The sequence below is a fragment of the Stegodyphus dumicola genome, chromosome 9 (genome assembly GCF_044657685.1).
Source record: "Stegodyphus dumicola isolate Sdum_Otavi_A_Nest chromosome 9, ASM4465768v1".
Taxonomy (NCBI): domain Eukaryota; kingdom Metazoa; phylum Arthropoda; class Arachnida; order Araneae; family Eresidae; genus Stegodyphus; species Stegodyphus dumicola.
The window spans coordinates 51,991,618-52,008,687 of record NC_140776.1 but is presented as its reverse complement, the minus strand read 5'-3'; the positions used below and the strand labels follow the sequence as shown (position 1 = coordinate 52,008,687).

General features: G+C 32.0%; 1 protein-coding gene across 4 annotated transcripts in view; it reads right to left on the bottom strand.

Annotated features, from left to right (window-relative positions):
• The window catches only part of LOC118200115 (cyclin-dependent kinase 6-like), a 596,937-nt gene that overhangs the window by 178,371 nt on the left and 401,496 nt on the right, over positions 1 to 17,070 (bottom strand). The gene's annotated exons all lie outside the window — the stretch shown is intronic.

The following is a 17,070-nucleotide window of genomic DNA, read 5'->3' as shown; positions in this document are numbered from 1 at the left end:
CATCAGTTTCAAGCATGAATTTCAATAAATTATACGAAAATGTTTCTAGAATGTTTCAAATGATTTTTTGTTCTTCTGCGAGGAAATTCGTCACGGTTCAACATCTCATTACAGACTAATCAAATTCATCCATTCAGAAAATTTTGATGGTCAAATTCTCGTTACAGATTAGAGAAACTTAAACTTCCAAAAGGAAGTTTTGAAAAATCAAAACTTAAATTAGATATCTTATAAAACAGATCAGGCACAGGATGCTATGCTTCGGTTAATGACCGAGAAAGATGTTATGATAATGGAGGATGGAGGAACTAGCCTCTTTTCGGACTAAGATTCGCGTTCCTTGACGCTAAGCTAATCATAGACGGAAACTTAATTATAATTTTGACTCTGGCTTGCGAAAGTTATGCATAAAAATTCCTCAGTTGGTTAATTAGATTTCTTTGAAACTTTTCATATTAACAAAAACGTGTCTTTATTAGCTAATGACAATTCCAATCCAGTCCTTCTTCATTCTTTTTACTTCCCTACATGAAGCAAAGGAAGAATTGTATTCGTGAAACATTTGGCTGTCATATTTCAACGAAAATATCCATTTTTATCGCTTCCGAAACCGTCTGAATGATGTTTTTGTGTGACATTTGTATGTACGGACAGAATAAAGGATCGTAAAATGGATTTAAAATGCATTCAAAAGAGATTTTTTTTCCCTTGATGTCTGTACGTACTTAAGTATGTATCTCGCATAACTCAAGAATGAGTAGCCGTAGAACGTTGAAATTTTGTAATTCGGACTGCTATAATATATAGTTGCGCACCTCCCTTTTTTGTTGCAATCAACTGCACCAGTCGTTCCCATTATGTTACCTGGCTCAGTGAACTTTGGTTCCTTGTACGAAGTATAGTAATCGCGAAAATTTTCGGGCATCAAATTTTAACGAAATATCCATTTTGACTGCTATCGAATAAAATTTAATAATACTTTTGCTGATATCTGTATGTACGGACAGAATAAAGGACTCTTTTCCCAATACGGGTTGCAAAAAGAATTTAAAATGGATTAAGAAGAGATTTTTTTCGTGACGTCTGTACGTACATATCTCGCGTAGCTTAAAAACGAGTAGCCTCTGAACGTTAAGATTTCGTATGTAGGACTAACACTTATATACATAGTCATAGAGATACTTCTAAGAAGTCTATTTTCAGCCAATTTAAACTCTACAGCATCAAAACGCAGAGAGGAAAAAGAGAAAGCAAAATAAAAAATAATGCGAGATTTTTATCCACTTCGGATACACTTGCATTGAAAAAACAATTGAAATGTTTTTTTGACTCAGACTGTTTTCCCAAGAAACTTCTCAACTGGTTACACTCCTGTACTAATAAATTCCTTATCAAACTAAAAAAATTCATTCAAGAAAGCTACGACGACATACAAATCATTAAAGACATGATTCTTGATTTTAGTCTTTTCAGACTCTCTAATAGTCTCACTCAACGCAAAATTTATTTTAAAGTCAATTTTCTGCATCCGCAGTTTGACAATATTCATTTCTCAAGAATCATCAGAGATTGTAAAGATTACTTCCCCGCAGTTGACACTATACCAATGATTGCATTTAAATATCAAAGGACCTTAAGCAACTTGCTTACTAACCACCATGAAATAGATGAAACTGCAGAATGACATTGTAAGACACCAATTTACAGCAATTACGTAGATTCTCATCACCAGCACATAATTACTGGCAACCTGAATATCATACAAAACCATCAACTAAAAACACTAATGAGTTATGGTACAAAATTTAGACCAGTCAGAAACATGACTACAAATTACTGTTACAAGACTTTCGAAAACAACATCAACGAATTTATAGTTAAAGCAAGCTATCAACTGAATTTTCCCATAGATACCTTCTTAAAATGGAAAGCTAAAATTCTTCAACGCATATCCACAGAAATCAGTCACCTCAAATTTAAAAGTACACTGAACTGGTCGCAACTTACATCTGATATTAGTAAATTAAAACAGCTTTTTACTATTACAAAAATAGATAAAGCAACTAATAACTTTAGTATTATATGAAAACAATTCTACACTGAGATTATTCATAAAGAACTTCTCAACGCAACTACTTATCAATCAGCCAACCTTACAGAAACATCTATAATAAACAGGATTAAAACTTTTCATAAGAAACTCAATATTACTTTCAATGCAAACTACAACAGATTTACTAATCTTTATGCGATTCCCAAATTCCATAAAACACCATTAAAATTTAGATTTATAGCTAATGGAACTAATAATTACAAGAAAAATATAGACTATTATTTTTCAATTCAACTTAATAAAATCTGTAAATTTATTTTCAATGATTGTAACACTAATCATAACTATTGCTGGATCATTCATAATAACACTCCTGTCATTAATACCATTCATACCATTAACATCCAAAACATTAACTGCTATGATTTTGAAAACTTATATACCTCACTTCCTCTAGAAGAAATCTATACCAGTCTACTTGATCTACCAAAACTTTTCCCTAATATACTCAATATCATGACTCTTGACAAATGGAAAACCTACCTAAAATGCACACTTTTTCATAACTACATCAAGTTTCAAAATCAACTTTTTAAACAAGTCAGAGGATTGCCAATGGGCTTACATTCCAGCACCTCGATCTGTAATATCTTTTTATTTGTCAAAGAATTTAACTTCCAAAAAAATCTACAACCACAAGAGTTAAATTACTACAAACACACCTACAGATTTATTGATGACCTTTTTTTGGTCAAGAACTTTGCATTGAAGCGCATTGAGCTGCAAAATTTAGAATATATATATATACAAAGTAAAGGAGTGTGATCGACCCAAGCTTTGGAACTTTATAGGTGATTATCCGGTTTTTCGCCCAGCTGCATTCCAGTTTTGTTGCACTGCAGGAGAAATTAAGCCGTTATATAATATACTATATTTTGTTGTATATTATATAGCAACAGGTTTTGCTAACCACCGTTTCAGTCAGGCAGCAACATTTTTTTAATGCATTTAAGGTCTGCTTTTTTTTTTCCTTGGGTGGCGACTAGTTTTCATAATGTTGTGTAAAAAGCTGTTTTAATTATGAAAACTTGCTGAACGAGAAGAACTAGAAATATATGGCTTTTGGAAGTCTATCGATATTAGCGACAAATTTTTGTCACAAAGTAAGTGGCACTTTGTAGGTTTTCAGAAACATTTTTTAAGACCGTTTATAACCTAGTTCTCTAGATTCGTGCTTTTCCCTTCTACTCCTTACCTGACATTTTAACGTATCTTTCTCGCAGATTTCAGCTATGTTTTATAACGCAGGACTTTTTTTGTGTGTGTGCATTAAGAATTTTTGATTGCAGATATCGTGTTAATTTTACAGCCGAACAATTACATTCGTTAACGAAAATCCAAGCATTACATAACTCGTTCCTTCTTGAGCTATTTTTAGCTAAAGTAACCTGCCTGATAAAAACTGTTACTGCTTGAAACTGTAGTAAAATTTCATGTTTTCCTTTTCATTAGAGCTTTTTACAATAAAAAAGTACTAAAGTTTTCTTTCATCTAGAATTATTACCAGGAAAGGACATTTAGTAGAAGAAAGGAAAAACATTATCATGGAATACTACCATATGAAGAGAAAAATTGTGGTTTTGTTCTTAATGTATAAAGTATATTAAAAAAAGGGACGCGTCAAAATTTTAAAGAATTTATAACTGTAATTTATTCACAGAAAACACAGTTAAATAAAAGGAATGCAGTATAAAGTATCCGCTATTAACAAGACTATCAACAAATTTCGAAACGTAGGATTCCTTTCTCCTCCTCTTTTCAGTGAACATCTTGTCAAAAGGAATTTAAAAAACTGGGAATTCAAAATTTAATAATGGCGTTTTTATCAACTTCAGTATGTTCTCATAATAGGAAAGTCATTTTAGTCGCCTAGAGGAAAATCGTTTTTTTCATGAATATGGACTACTGGAAAACAATATGAATTAAATATGAATAAAGAATCCATTCAATTTGTTTATATGATGAGTAAGATATGCATTCTATGCAGTTGATTAGTCGACAGCTGAACATGGATTTGAAAATGGTTATAGTTGTTTGAAAAAATATTTAATCATACGCAAGGTTTAAATTCTGATATAAGTTAAAAAAATGCGAAACTCAGAATAAAATTAAATGTTTCAAGTAATTTGTGCCCCCCCCCAACTAGGTATATTAATACTGTTGCAGAACCCTTAAATTACTCTTCGCAGAAATATAAGAATTTCTGGCCTAAGCCTTACTCTTACTTTTAAAACTTATATCATAAGAGTAGATTGATACCTAAATGTAGAAAGGTAAACGTCACCATTTTTGGAGCGGAAATATTCTCAACGGATCTTCTTGTTTTAAACGACAATATACGCTTACTTTTTTCTTGTAATTTTCCGCACTTCATAGAAGAAAGTATTATTAGCCCAAATGAGCGTTAGCCCAGAAGGACTATTAATTTCGTTTTGGCGTTTTGCGTTGGTTTACTATAAAAGTCCGAAACACTTTTCAAATTGTTGCCACCAAATATTACACTGCAGTATTATATTTAATGAAATTAAATTATAAATTATCTGCATGAATGTATGTATGTTTCTCGCATTATGAAAAAACCCAACGGTACCTACAGACATCAAATTTTGAATAGCGCGTACTCCTCCACTCGAACATGGGCATCTGGAAGCCCAAATTTGGAATTTGTTTTATTATCTATTATCATATTTTTTTTTAACGTTAAAGAATTTTTCATTAAAGATTTTAAAGCGTTTCATTTACACTAACATCACGTGCAACTTTAAATTATTAATTTTAATTTAATAACAGTCCTTTTAATTCATCATTTTAATTTGGCTACGTTACCTTCTTGGAATATAAACTGCGTCATTGGATTCACATTATGTCAACTTATCTCCTGTAATACGGTTAGCTCCTATCTGCCACCGTGCAAAATTTAAATAAAGGATTTAACTCTATTACGCTTTGCTGAAAGGCCCACTCACTTTTTCCTGTCGTCTTCTTGCTAAGTAAATGCGTGTTGCTAATTTCTCTGCTTCAGACGCTGTCTAATGATGTCATGCGGTACATAAAATTGTGGGGGTGCTTATCGCATGATGTGTGAGCATGTTTATTTATGCTTATCAAGAATGCCTACGAATAAATTAATGTTTTTTTTTTTTTTTTTTAAGTTCAGTCAGTCTCCGTTATGTGATCGCGTGAAAATACTCATTAAAGATAACTTCTAGTTAACAGCTATCTTCTAATCCTCAAATCATCTACACAGAATTATCATGATTAATACAATCGACAGGATTCGAACCTAGGTAGAAAAACAGCAATGGATATCGAAAATGGGTTGTTGGCGGTAACAGAAGCAGAAGCAAAGGATTAATCTAGAAATGACGCAGCCCAGAAAAAATTATTACTATTTTCAGAATGAAAAAGGAAAATTCGCAAATTAAAATGAGAAAAAAAGGTACTAAAATATAATAATTTTCTTTCGTATTTTATATTTTACACACACACACACATATGGAGTTTTTAAGTTTATAAATAAGATTTTAAGGAGATTTCATTTTAATATAGAAGTTAATAAAAAAAATAAATGCTCCTAAAGTACAATATGCGCTAAAGTAAATTTTCCTTGTTTAAAATTTCAAAAAAGACATAAATTAAACAGAAGTTTGTATACTGATCGCAATTCATGAATTTCTACGCACTTTTATACGTTGTTGGGCGTAAAGTTTACTACAACCATACAGCAAAATAATGAGAGTAAAACCATAATCAAAATCATAATTTTACACACATTTTTTTTGAAGTGTTAAGCAACACGATTGACACAAGAAACATTATTAATTAAGCATCTATTAAAAATACAATTACGTTCTTAATAAGAGCAGTCTTAATCTTACGTTTTTAATAAATATTTAAAATTGACATACGTTATACTTAAAGGAAGGTAAGCTGTATTTCTTCCATACTCCAAAACTATTAAAGTTCTTACCTATAAAAAAAGAGATATCATAAATAGTTTTCTTATTTAGCTCAAATAATATAAATCAATTAAAATAAAATCACAAAATTTAAATACAATTACAAAAATATTCAATTTAAACACAATCACGAAAACATTCAGCAAGAGTATTGAGACAGTATTCAGCAAAAGCTTTGAGAAAGTCAAATTTAAATGCAATCACAATGATTTCAGCAAGAATATTTCTAATGCCTGTGTTATATTTTAAAATGGATCATTCTCTAGAATACTAGAATAGTTAATACATTTTCATTAACCTGTTTTTCAAAAAGAGAAATGAATCTACATAATCGCAAGAATAATTTTCAACATCTTATATACGAGAAAAATTTGCTTTTTTTCAGCTTAACATTTATAAAGTTTTACTTAAATCTTACACATTATAGAAGGACGTAAATAAATAAAAAATGAATTTTTACACGGTCTAAGTTATATACATACATTTAACAAAATTTCTCTGAATATATTTTAAGGTTTACATGTATCTTGAAATGTGCTCAAACCATTAAGAAGGCAAACTGAGAAAAATAGATAAAAGCTGGCCTGAGCAATTTGCAATTATAATCAAGAAAATACTTCAGGAATAAACAGGAAAAATACTTCCGTAGAAAAGGTTACATCATATTCATAGAAACTGTATAGTTCCTTACTGAATCTTGCGTACACCCACATTAACTACGATTGTAACACTTAAGTAAGGCCTCAGAGTAAACTTGCGTTTTCTTCTAAATACCTACCTAAAATACACATGCGTTTTTATTCTTTATATCCGTTTAATTTGCTTATTTCTAGAGAGATGATTCAGAAAATAACAATTGAAAGGGCAAAGTAATTAAAGAGACTAATTTGTTAATTAAGATTAAAGTAAAATAATACACAATTGGAAATGACAAAGCAATTATTAGAGAATAACTGGTCAGTTAAATTCAGAATAAAATTTCATATGTTCGCGGCAGTATAACAATAACCATCAAGTGTGTATGCTGATTGTCTTATCTTGCAAATAACAATTAAGTAACAATAACCATCAAGTGTGTATGCTGATTGTCTTATCTTGCAAATAACAATTAAGTAACAATAACCATCAAGTGTGTATGCTGATTGTCTTATCTTGCAAATAACAATTAAGTAACAATAACCATCAAGTGTGTATGCTGATTGTCTTATCTTGCAAATAACAATTAAGTAACAATAACCATCAAGTGTGTATGCTGATTGTCTTATCTTGCAAATAACAATTAAGTAACAATAACCATCAAGTGTGTATGCTGATTGTCTTATCTTGCAAATAACAATTAAGTAACAATAACCATCAAGTGTGTATGCTGATTGTCTTATCTTGCAAATAACAATTAAGTAACAATAACCATCAAGTGTGTATGCTGATTGTCTTATCTTGCAAATAACAATTAAGTAACAATAACCATCAAGTGTGTATGCTGATTGTCTTATCTTGCAAATAACAATTAAGTAACAATAACCATCAAGTGTGTATGCTGATTGTCTTATCTTGCAAATAACAATTAAGTAACAATAACCATCAAGTGTGTATGCTGATTGTCTTATCTTGCAAATAACAATTAAGTAACAATAACCATCAAGTGTGTATGCTGATTGTCTTATCTTGCAAATAACAATTAAGTAACAATAACCATCAAGTGTGTATGCTGATTGTCTTATCTTGCAAATAACAATTAAGTATGTGACTGTGAATAAGTTAACCGCAGGAAAAATATGATACGCGGCGCATTTATTGGAATCTCATTCGCATTATCATCACGAGTCAATACGGGGATGCTAAGCTTTTATCGGATTTGTTCTTCACAGTAATCGTAAGTTTGTAAAGAAAGAAAGATATAATTATTAGTTCAAACTCTGCTTCTCACATGGCACTGCCAAGGCAAACAGCGCAGTACCATATACAAATTTTGAGTTAATAGATGGAAAAATTAAAATTTTAATTTTTAAAAATTAACTTTTAAGCAACAATTTTTAATTACGCGGTTCATAAAATGAAAGCTCGCAAAGAGAAATGTAACTAACTGATAACATCCTTTTTGCGCTGTGACTGATTGATGAGGCTCAAAGGTAAGTAAATACTCGTGACTAATATGGCAGTACATGGGATGAAACAAATCGACGTCTCAAACATTACCTAGATAAAATATGCTTGGACAAAATCACAATACTTGTTTTTATGACAAGCTATAAAGCAGGCTGTAGGAAATAGCAAGATGAAAACAAGAGCTCGAATAAAATTACCGTTTATTAAAATGTTAAATTAATCGATTAAATTAAATTTAAAAAATAATAATATTTGATGTAAAAAGTACTAATTAATGACCTACACAATTGCTATTATAAGAGATCTGCTATAAAAAAAACTGCAAAGTACATTTATATGATTAGAATTTATTATTACTAAAATAAATATACTGATATAAAGATCCAGTAAACAGGATGTACACTGCTCAAAAAAAGGGGGGACAGTTCTATATCTCCCGTTCTACTGGACCGATTGAAAAAATTCAAATTGCGTTTTTCGTGGCTCAAAAGCGCGACTTAGGATATGTATTAGATTTATATATAGCATTGTTCTAACATAGAAATTAGAATGCAGTCGAAGTTCAATCGGACTTTTTCCCGAAATGACGTGCCAATTTTTTTCCATATTCCGATTCTACGACTGAAAGTATGCGTAAATATTAAATTTCGTAAAATTTGGTGCGAAATTTACGGAGAAATTCAAAAATCTATTTTGCCATATTTTTCCAGTTTGCGCCACGAATAATTTACTTAGCGAACTTCTTAATTTATAGCAACCTATTTTCTTTTCCTTTTCTGGATTGCAGACGAACGGAAAATAAGTCACCGTTCATACTTTCAAATAATTTTAACAAAGCGCGTAAACCACATTTGACGTTATTTCTGCTCAAAAAAAGATGCCAAATTTCAAAACCAATTCGCCAATATGTAATATCATGTACATCTTAGAAAATTTTGAATAAAAAACTCTAATTTTTTTTCAGGTGTGCCTAGAAATACATCTATTTTAAGAAGATGTTAAAAATGTTATAGGTTTTAATACAAAATAGTTTCGAAACATTTATAAAAAATATTTAAAAATGCAAAATTTAAAAATATAAATCATAAAAAAATGCGAATAATGTTTGGATTAAGCTTAAATTTCGAATTCTGGAAGGAAGGAAATTTAAGGGAAAAAAGAGATATTAATAAATATATATCAAATTCAAATAACATTGAGGAGCTCAAACTTCTGAGAGCTAAATTTTTAAAAACTGCTCGTGCGATTTTTACAAAACTTGGGACTTTGGCATAACTTGAGTCGTAGAATAAAAATACGGAAAAAACCTGGCATGTCATTTCAGAAAAAGTCCGATTTTGTGACCTTTGTTAGAGTAATGCTATATATAAATCTAATATATATCCTTTCGAGATATGAAAAACACAAGTTGAATTTCGTCAATCGGCCCAGTAGAACGGCAGATATAGGCCCCTTCTTTATTTTTGGTGCAATGTACATAAAAGATAGCTACCGGTTTTTTTCAATTAGTTTTTCTATATGTAAGATTGAGAATACATTCAACCCTGAAAGGCTCTGAAATATAAAATTTAGCTTTTTATATAGTGCCCGTAGTACACAAAGCTCAGTTGGGAAAATGTTCATTATGCTTTTAATAAGTAATTCTTTTAAGTGAAAGTCTTGAAAATATTGACAGATAAATTTACTGCATATTTTTGACCGAAAATCAAATATTCCTTAAATTTACTCTAAACCTCAACTAGTAATTAACAAATAAATAAAAATTTATTAAATCTGAAACTGCAGTCTGTAAAACAGTACTAGTAACATCGCTGCTATTCTCGAGAAATAAAATACTCTGTTGCTTTCTCTTTTCATCGCCAGACAAAGAGATGAAATTTATAATAGGAAATGTGAAGCAACGGGCGTACATTCCATCTTATATGCCCAGTATGTTCCAGACTTACATATATACTATCAAATTCGTCATGAATATATATTTATCAGAAAATTCATGCATTAATGTAATTTAATGTAACTTTTCTGCCAGATTCAGTTATGCTGTGTTAAAACAAAAGCAGCATTTCAGGACATTAAAACTGCTTCCCCCCCCCAAAAAAAAAATATCAATGCACCGGTTCTTCGTCTTCCTTCTAAGTCCCTGCGAGTCAAAATTATTTTTTGAGGAGGAGGTGCATTTATTATGGGGTTTAAAATAATTTTCATAGTTATTCATTAACTGAAAGTTTGATTTTAATACAATTTGATAATAGTGTAAGAGGCTTTAACTTGAGTTACATAATTCTGCATTTGTAATCAGCGTTAGCTAAATCGTACGTTATGTATCAATAATATATGCGAGCAAATAAATGATAGCGCTAATTAAAATGAATGATACTTCTAGCATTTAAACAATAGAAATGCTATTTAAGAGTACAAAAAGGGACAACATTCTAACTAAAAAAAGAATATATTACATACGCATTATATGCTTTTCTGATTCATGATATTTATTTAGAGTTTCCTATTATTAAAACCGCTTTAACTCTGCTTTTGTTAAAACATATATTTCTAATATTTTGCTGAAAAAGGAATCTGTTTTCCAAGAATAATGTACACTAATTCTGCTATCCATTTTATTACCTCTTAAGTCAATTAATAGTTAAAGGTATGCCATTTACTAATGTGTAAGTCATTGTCCATTGCGTGGATTACTTTTTGAATGTGATGCCTGTCAAATGATGCCCCCTCTGCACAACATATTCTTCTAGGCGGCGTTGGAAGCTTGCCATAACTCGGCGTAACGTATTCCCTGGGACACTGACGACGGCAGTTCTGATGCGATCCTTCAACTCAGGAATGGTGGTACAACGGAAAACTTCTTACTTCAGATAGCCCCAAAGGAAAACGTCTGCACATGAAAAGTGAGCGAGGCGGCCAGGAAATGTCAACAAAACGGGAAATTGCTCTACCTGGAAATGTCTGTCGCGATGCTCCGTCCATCTGGAATATTCCCATGACGTCCCAAGTTGAAATGTTGCCGAAATAGACGCTGGGTAGCAATAACAGAGTGGTTATTCTTGAAATAACTTTCAACAGCAAAGGCACAATGCTGTGCACTCCACCGATCCATATCACTGTCGCACTCGAAATGGCAGCTCATTAGTACACGAATGCGGCATGAGCTGGCGCACATTCCTGCAGCACGTCATTGTACTACGCAAGTCAAATTACGCTATGAACGCTGCCGCACCTTGTACAAACAATCAAAAAAACTGCTAAAACATTAGCATATAATTCTACTTAAACTGAGAAATGCATCTTTGCTAATTTAACCGCGACAGAAATTCACTAACAAAACAAGCTCGGCTCAAAAGGCTTTGATTATGTTGTAGTTTTACGCAAATTAAACAGTAAACATGCTTCTGATTCTTCAAAACTTTTTAGACAGAAAGGAAATGCTCTTCTCAGTACAAATGAAACATCGAAACCACCTACTGAAAGAAACTGTCAGAAAACTAAAACTTCAATTATTTTTTTAAAAAAGTAGCATGAATATAATGCCCAAACTAAAACCTAATCAAGCCGATACTACAGCTTAATCAATCAATCAATCAGGAACAATATAAAAATCCTTCAATAAAGAATTCATTCTCTCGCTAGGCGGTCTCTACGTGTATCTTTTAGTTACAGCATGGGAAAAGAAAAAGTGACTTCAAATAACAGAGCTGAAAGCCACAAGACAATTTGCAATAAAGAATGAAACAAACACGAAATACATTAGGTAGGTCGAATATTCATGATCCAACGAAAGAAACAAGATTAGTCACTGTTACTTTTAACGATATAACATTGAAATGTTCTACCAGGAGTGAGAATGAGAACAAAGAACTATCTCATCATGCATTAAGAAATGATAAATAAATTCTATACTGCGACTAATTTAACTGACTGACAACTGTTCGTAAGCGTTTTAAATTTACTATGTTCAACAAAAAGTGTCACATTTTTGCTTTTGTTGCTCATGGAAAGAAGAAGACATCCGTTCACGTTCTTAAAATCCACTGAGAATCAATGCGAAACACCGTATTAATATTCAACCTGTCATATAAGTATGGCAGCTAGAAAGTCACAGCCTATTTCTATGAAAACGTAAACTTTTGAATAAATGACTTTATGAAAAGATTACTAGTCAAATTAAATGCAGCGTTTTTTCATTTATTTATTATTTTTTTTTCCTACATGTTATTTTCGGATTCTTCAGAAAACCACATTTATGACAATAAATGAAAAAAACTGATGGAGCACACGGTACAGCTGCATGTCTGAAATTACGTAAGTTACAAAAACGACAAAATGTTTCAGTATGTCTTTTTTATTTTATGGTCAGAAGACTGATGCTCAAAACAAATACTTAAAATACCTACTTACACATATCTATCTAGGCACCTTGTACTAAACTGACGGCAAAAAATGGAGCAGATTTTAAGACTTTTCGTATAAAATACATAAATATCACACGTCCACCAGCGGCCGAGCGGTAAAGACGCTGAACACTAGTAATTCGGTCCGAGGTTCGAATCCAGCGAACGGGCTGGCTGCATGGGCTTTTTCGTGGTTTTCGTCATGTGTAACGTGTATACGAGCCATTTCCCTTAGAAAGACCTCCACGAAGGCATCCCTCCCTTTAGGAAGATAGCCCTCGTGTGCTTTGCCATAATTAAATAATCCAAAATTCATAAAATTATCAGGAAAAAATAAGCAAAGAGTAGGACATATTTATTTATATTTTAACTTCCAAATATATTAAGGTTTTGTTAAAATCCCGGTACTTTTACACGAAATGACGGTATTTAGTTGTAGAAAGTTTTCGTATATTTCGCATATTTTTCATGTATTTTTAATATAAATTTACATGCATTTACAATTTTTGTGTAAAATTTCCCTATCTTTTCATCCATATGAAAGCGTAAGTTTTGTGAAATCTACATATTTATTTTTTACATTAATTATCCATATATCCACGATATACTCAGGCGCTTTTTTGTAGATTTCTTTCGTATTGTGATTAAAATAAGAAAATACAGAATCGATCTAGGAATTTTTTCATTTAAAAATCACACATAGCTCGTGAATACCATAGAGTTCATTTAGGCATAGCTTATTTAAAAATCACGCATAGCTCGTCAATATCACGCAAGTTTTATAGTAAAATCATGCAGATATGGATTTTTTTTCATTATCGAATCGTTATAAAATTCTCTGCATATCATCTTTTGATAAGGAAATTTTCTGCATTATACAAAATCTGAGAAACTAAAACAAGAAACTGAAAATATATTCGTTAAATAATGCAACAGCTGACGTCACAGTAGAAAACAAAAAACTGGAGAATCAAATTGGAAACTTTGCAATATAACCCCCCAAAAGCCTTGATTTTAAAGAACAATTTTTTAATGAACTAATGAAAGATGAAACAGCATAAACAGATTCAATAACCATTAATTTTATAACGCATTGATGGTTAAATTTCAAGCTCAAGTTTTGACAAAAGAAAAACGATTGGTGAAATTTTCCAAAACTTTTGGAACGTTATTCTATATTTTCAGTGTGCTTATACACTCATACTGCAAATGTTGCTTATGCTAAAAATTTTGGTACATCACGCTATGTTGAGCTAAGCTATTTTCGCCTACTATATCGTTATATCATCTCGCACTGCAAGCGTTGTTAAGGCGCGAAACAAAGTGTTCAATTTAGCTATCACGCATCTCACACCAGCTTTCACAGTGTTGCCATTCAGCAAAAAGCATCTTTTAAAAAATCAATCTCTAACTGCTTGTGTAACTGCAAGATTTTAAAACAATAAATGAATTTCTTTGAATCCTCTTCCTGATTTTCTTTTTTAAGAATATACGTAATTGATATAAATTAAAATACATTATTGTAATTAACAAAAATTTCCAGCGCTATATACTTACACAGTATAGAAGTCTTTTTCGGTAAAAAGAAAAGCTAAAAGCAAATTAAAAAGAATGCCACGTTTTTAATTAATGTGTTGTTATCCATTAACTTAACAATTCTTGCTGTTCTAGTTCTGAATTCAGAAAAGTTCCTAGGACATGTAAAAATTTATTCTTTTGCACACACACACTGAATATTCTTTTTTTTCAGGTATACTAATTGCTCAGCATTGAAACTACAACACTATGAACGAACCTGTGCAAATAATTAAAATTCACAGGAACGACAGACACGTAATTCCACCCAAACAATCAAAATTTGAAAAAAAAAAGTTAAGTTATTCAAATGCATGCATTCTTCCAGAAACCCACAAGAAACTACTCAATTATCAAGCAAACATTAACATATCCACAGCAAGAATAATTATAACGCCAACAAAAATAATCCAAAGAAAACGCTACGCTGATTTGGCAATGCTATCGAACACAAATTTTTCTCCCAAACCAGTCGAAATCGCCAGTTCCTTTTTCGAACATGAAAGGCCGGCCAACTGGAGATTCCAAAAATAAATAAAGCAGAGACGTCGGGGTTACTTGAATATACCGGACAAGCAACATAGCTATCGGTCTCTTGAGACAAGCTCAGCAAAGGAATGTACGATCAACCAACCAATCTGGATATCTGGAATGTGCTCACGAGCCCACTCAACTATCTGGAAGCCTATTTATCAAGAGACGAGAACATCATTACGCGTTTAAAAAGCTGTCTATCTGAACCCCAATCGCAAGAATCGGGGAGGGGCGCCTCCTAAAGGTCTTTTCAGTGGGGCTATAGATGTCGGAAATCTAATTAATAGCAAGTTAAAGCGCTCGATACCGTCCATTTAAATGCCTGCCACTGACGTGTCCATAGGTTTGCTTGTTTCTAGTCTGAGGCTATTAGCTCCAGCAAATGACATCAAAGAATTTTGCTTATTTTAATCGTGTCAGAGAATGGTAACGAATTATTTATATTCAAATTTTAGTCAAATCAAATTATAATTTGACGTTTTTAGTGTTATATTTCACGCGGATTTCGCAAATAAATACTTAAAAAATACTAGTTGGATTTAAAATTATGTTAATAATAAAGAATGTATCATTTTCATATAGATACATAGAATTTCATTCAAGCATTTCTTTAAACCAGTTTATTCTAAGTATTAAAAAAAGCTAATATTTTTTAATTCTATTTCAATACAGTTTTATTAAAGAAAAAATTAAATAATCTGTATATAGCTGTCTCTAGGTTTATGACGACAAAATACATACCAAATGTTTTTTCTCTCTATTTTCTGATAATATACAATATTATTAAGCTCTTCAAACTTATTACTTACAAGCTCGTACAATCTGCCTACACGCTCCGAATCCCGGGTAAAATACAACTGTGTTGTGGCAGCTATATTTGGATAGAACGGGGGGCAGTTATATCTGGATGAAGAGGGAAATAATTCTCTTAGAAAGCTGATGTTAAGGAACGGTTTCGAATCTTTCTCTTCGAAAAGTGATGTTAAGAAAAGTTTTCGAGACCCTCGGATTTCGTTTTCCTAGATTCTCTTGAGCAAAACTAAATAAATAACCCTCCTGTGTATGTAACTATAACTTAATAGTCTAAGTGTGTCAGATTTGGCACGCGGTATAGTTGTTCTCAATGGACCACTCTACAGAATTATCAGATAAGATAAATGGTCCTGTCTCTCCTCTCTGCGCAGTCCTACCTCACACATTTTTTCTTCTTTCGTTCGGTTTGCCGGTCCACCAACGGCCGAGCGGTAAAGTCGCTGAACGCTGGTAGTTCGGTCCGAGGCTCGATCCCGCTAACGGGCTGGCTGCATGGGCGTTTTCGTGGTTCGTAACATGTATACGAGCAAGTTTCTCTTAGAAAGTAGTCTGCGAAGGCATCCCTTAAGGGAAGATGGTCCTTGAGGTTTTGCCGTTCTCTCATAAAACCAAACTAAACGTTCGGTTTTTCGCACCGATATACAAATATCAAGTATGATTTTAGTTGAAAGTAGAATTTAATTTAATGCACGTAGTGCGCTACATGTGACTTTATTTTATTTGTTTAATTATTGTGACAATTTATACCTACATATTTAATAAGATGGCCACTAAAAAAGAAAGCTTGATGTTCTCGGTTTTCCAGACATGGACGAATGAATATGGATTCGTACAACAAAAGCGCTGTGCTGTATGCGTATTTTGTCGTGTAAGCGTCGTGTGTCCCACGTCAAGTGTACAAAGACTATTTTCAAACTAAACATCAGACCACATTTCAGAATTCCGATGAGAAATGTGAAATTATGAAAGGAGCTCTTACTGAATATAAGAAATAAGCTACATTTTTTGTCAAACTATTGGAACCAAACCTAAAGCGACCGACTGTAGTTTTGTAATTGCTCACTGTGTAGCTGTCAAAGGCAAATCTTTCACAAATGGCGAATAATAAAGGACACATTTTTAAAAAAGTGTTGAAATATTGTTCAGCGGTTTACCTAATCTACAAACAATATTATCCCGAATTCTAGAAATGTCGGCTTCAGCGTGAACTAATGAAAGATGAATAACTTAAATGGCAGAAAATGTAACAACGAAACAGAATTCTGAATTACAAGAAACTGCATTTAACGTTGCTCACGATAAAAGTACCGATGTGAATGATGTTGCGCGTTTTGCTGCCATTGCACGATATTATGATTAAGATCAAGTTTATAAAGAACTATGTAGATTGATTCCTCTGTCTGGGACAACTAAAGGATAGGATATTATTTTTTCATTTGTAAATTATTTTAAAAGTAAAATCATTAATATAAATAAAATACTATTTTGTGCAACTACTGATAGCGTTCCTTTAATGGTTGGCAAGGAAAAAGTATTTGTCGAACTTCTTGAAAATCATATTGACAAA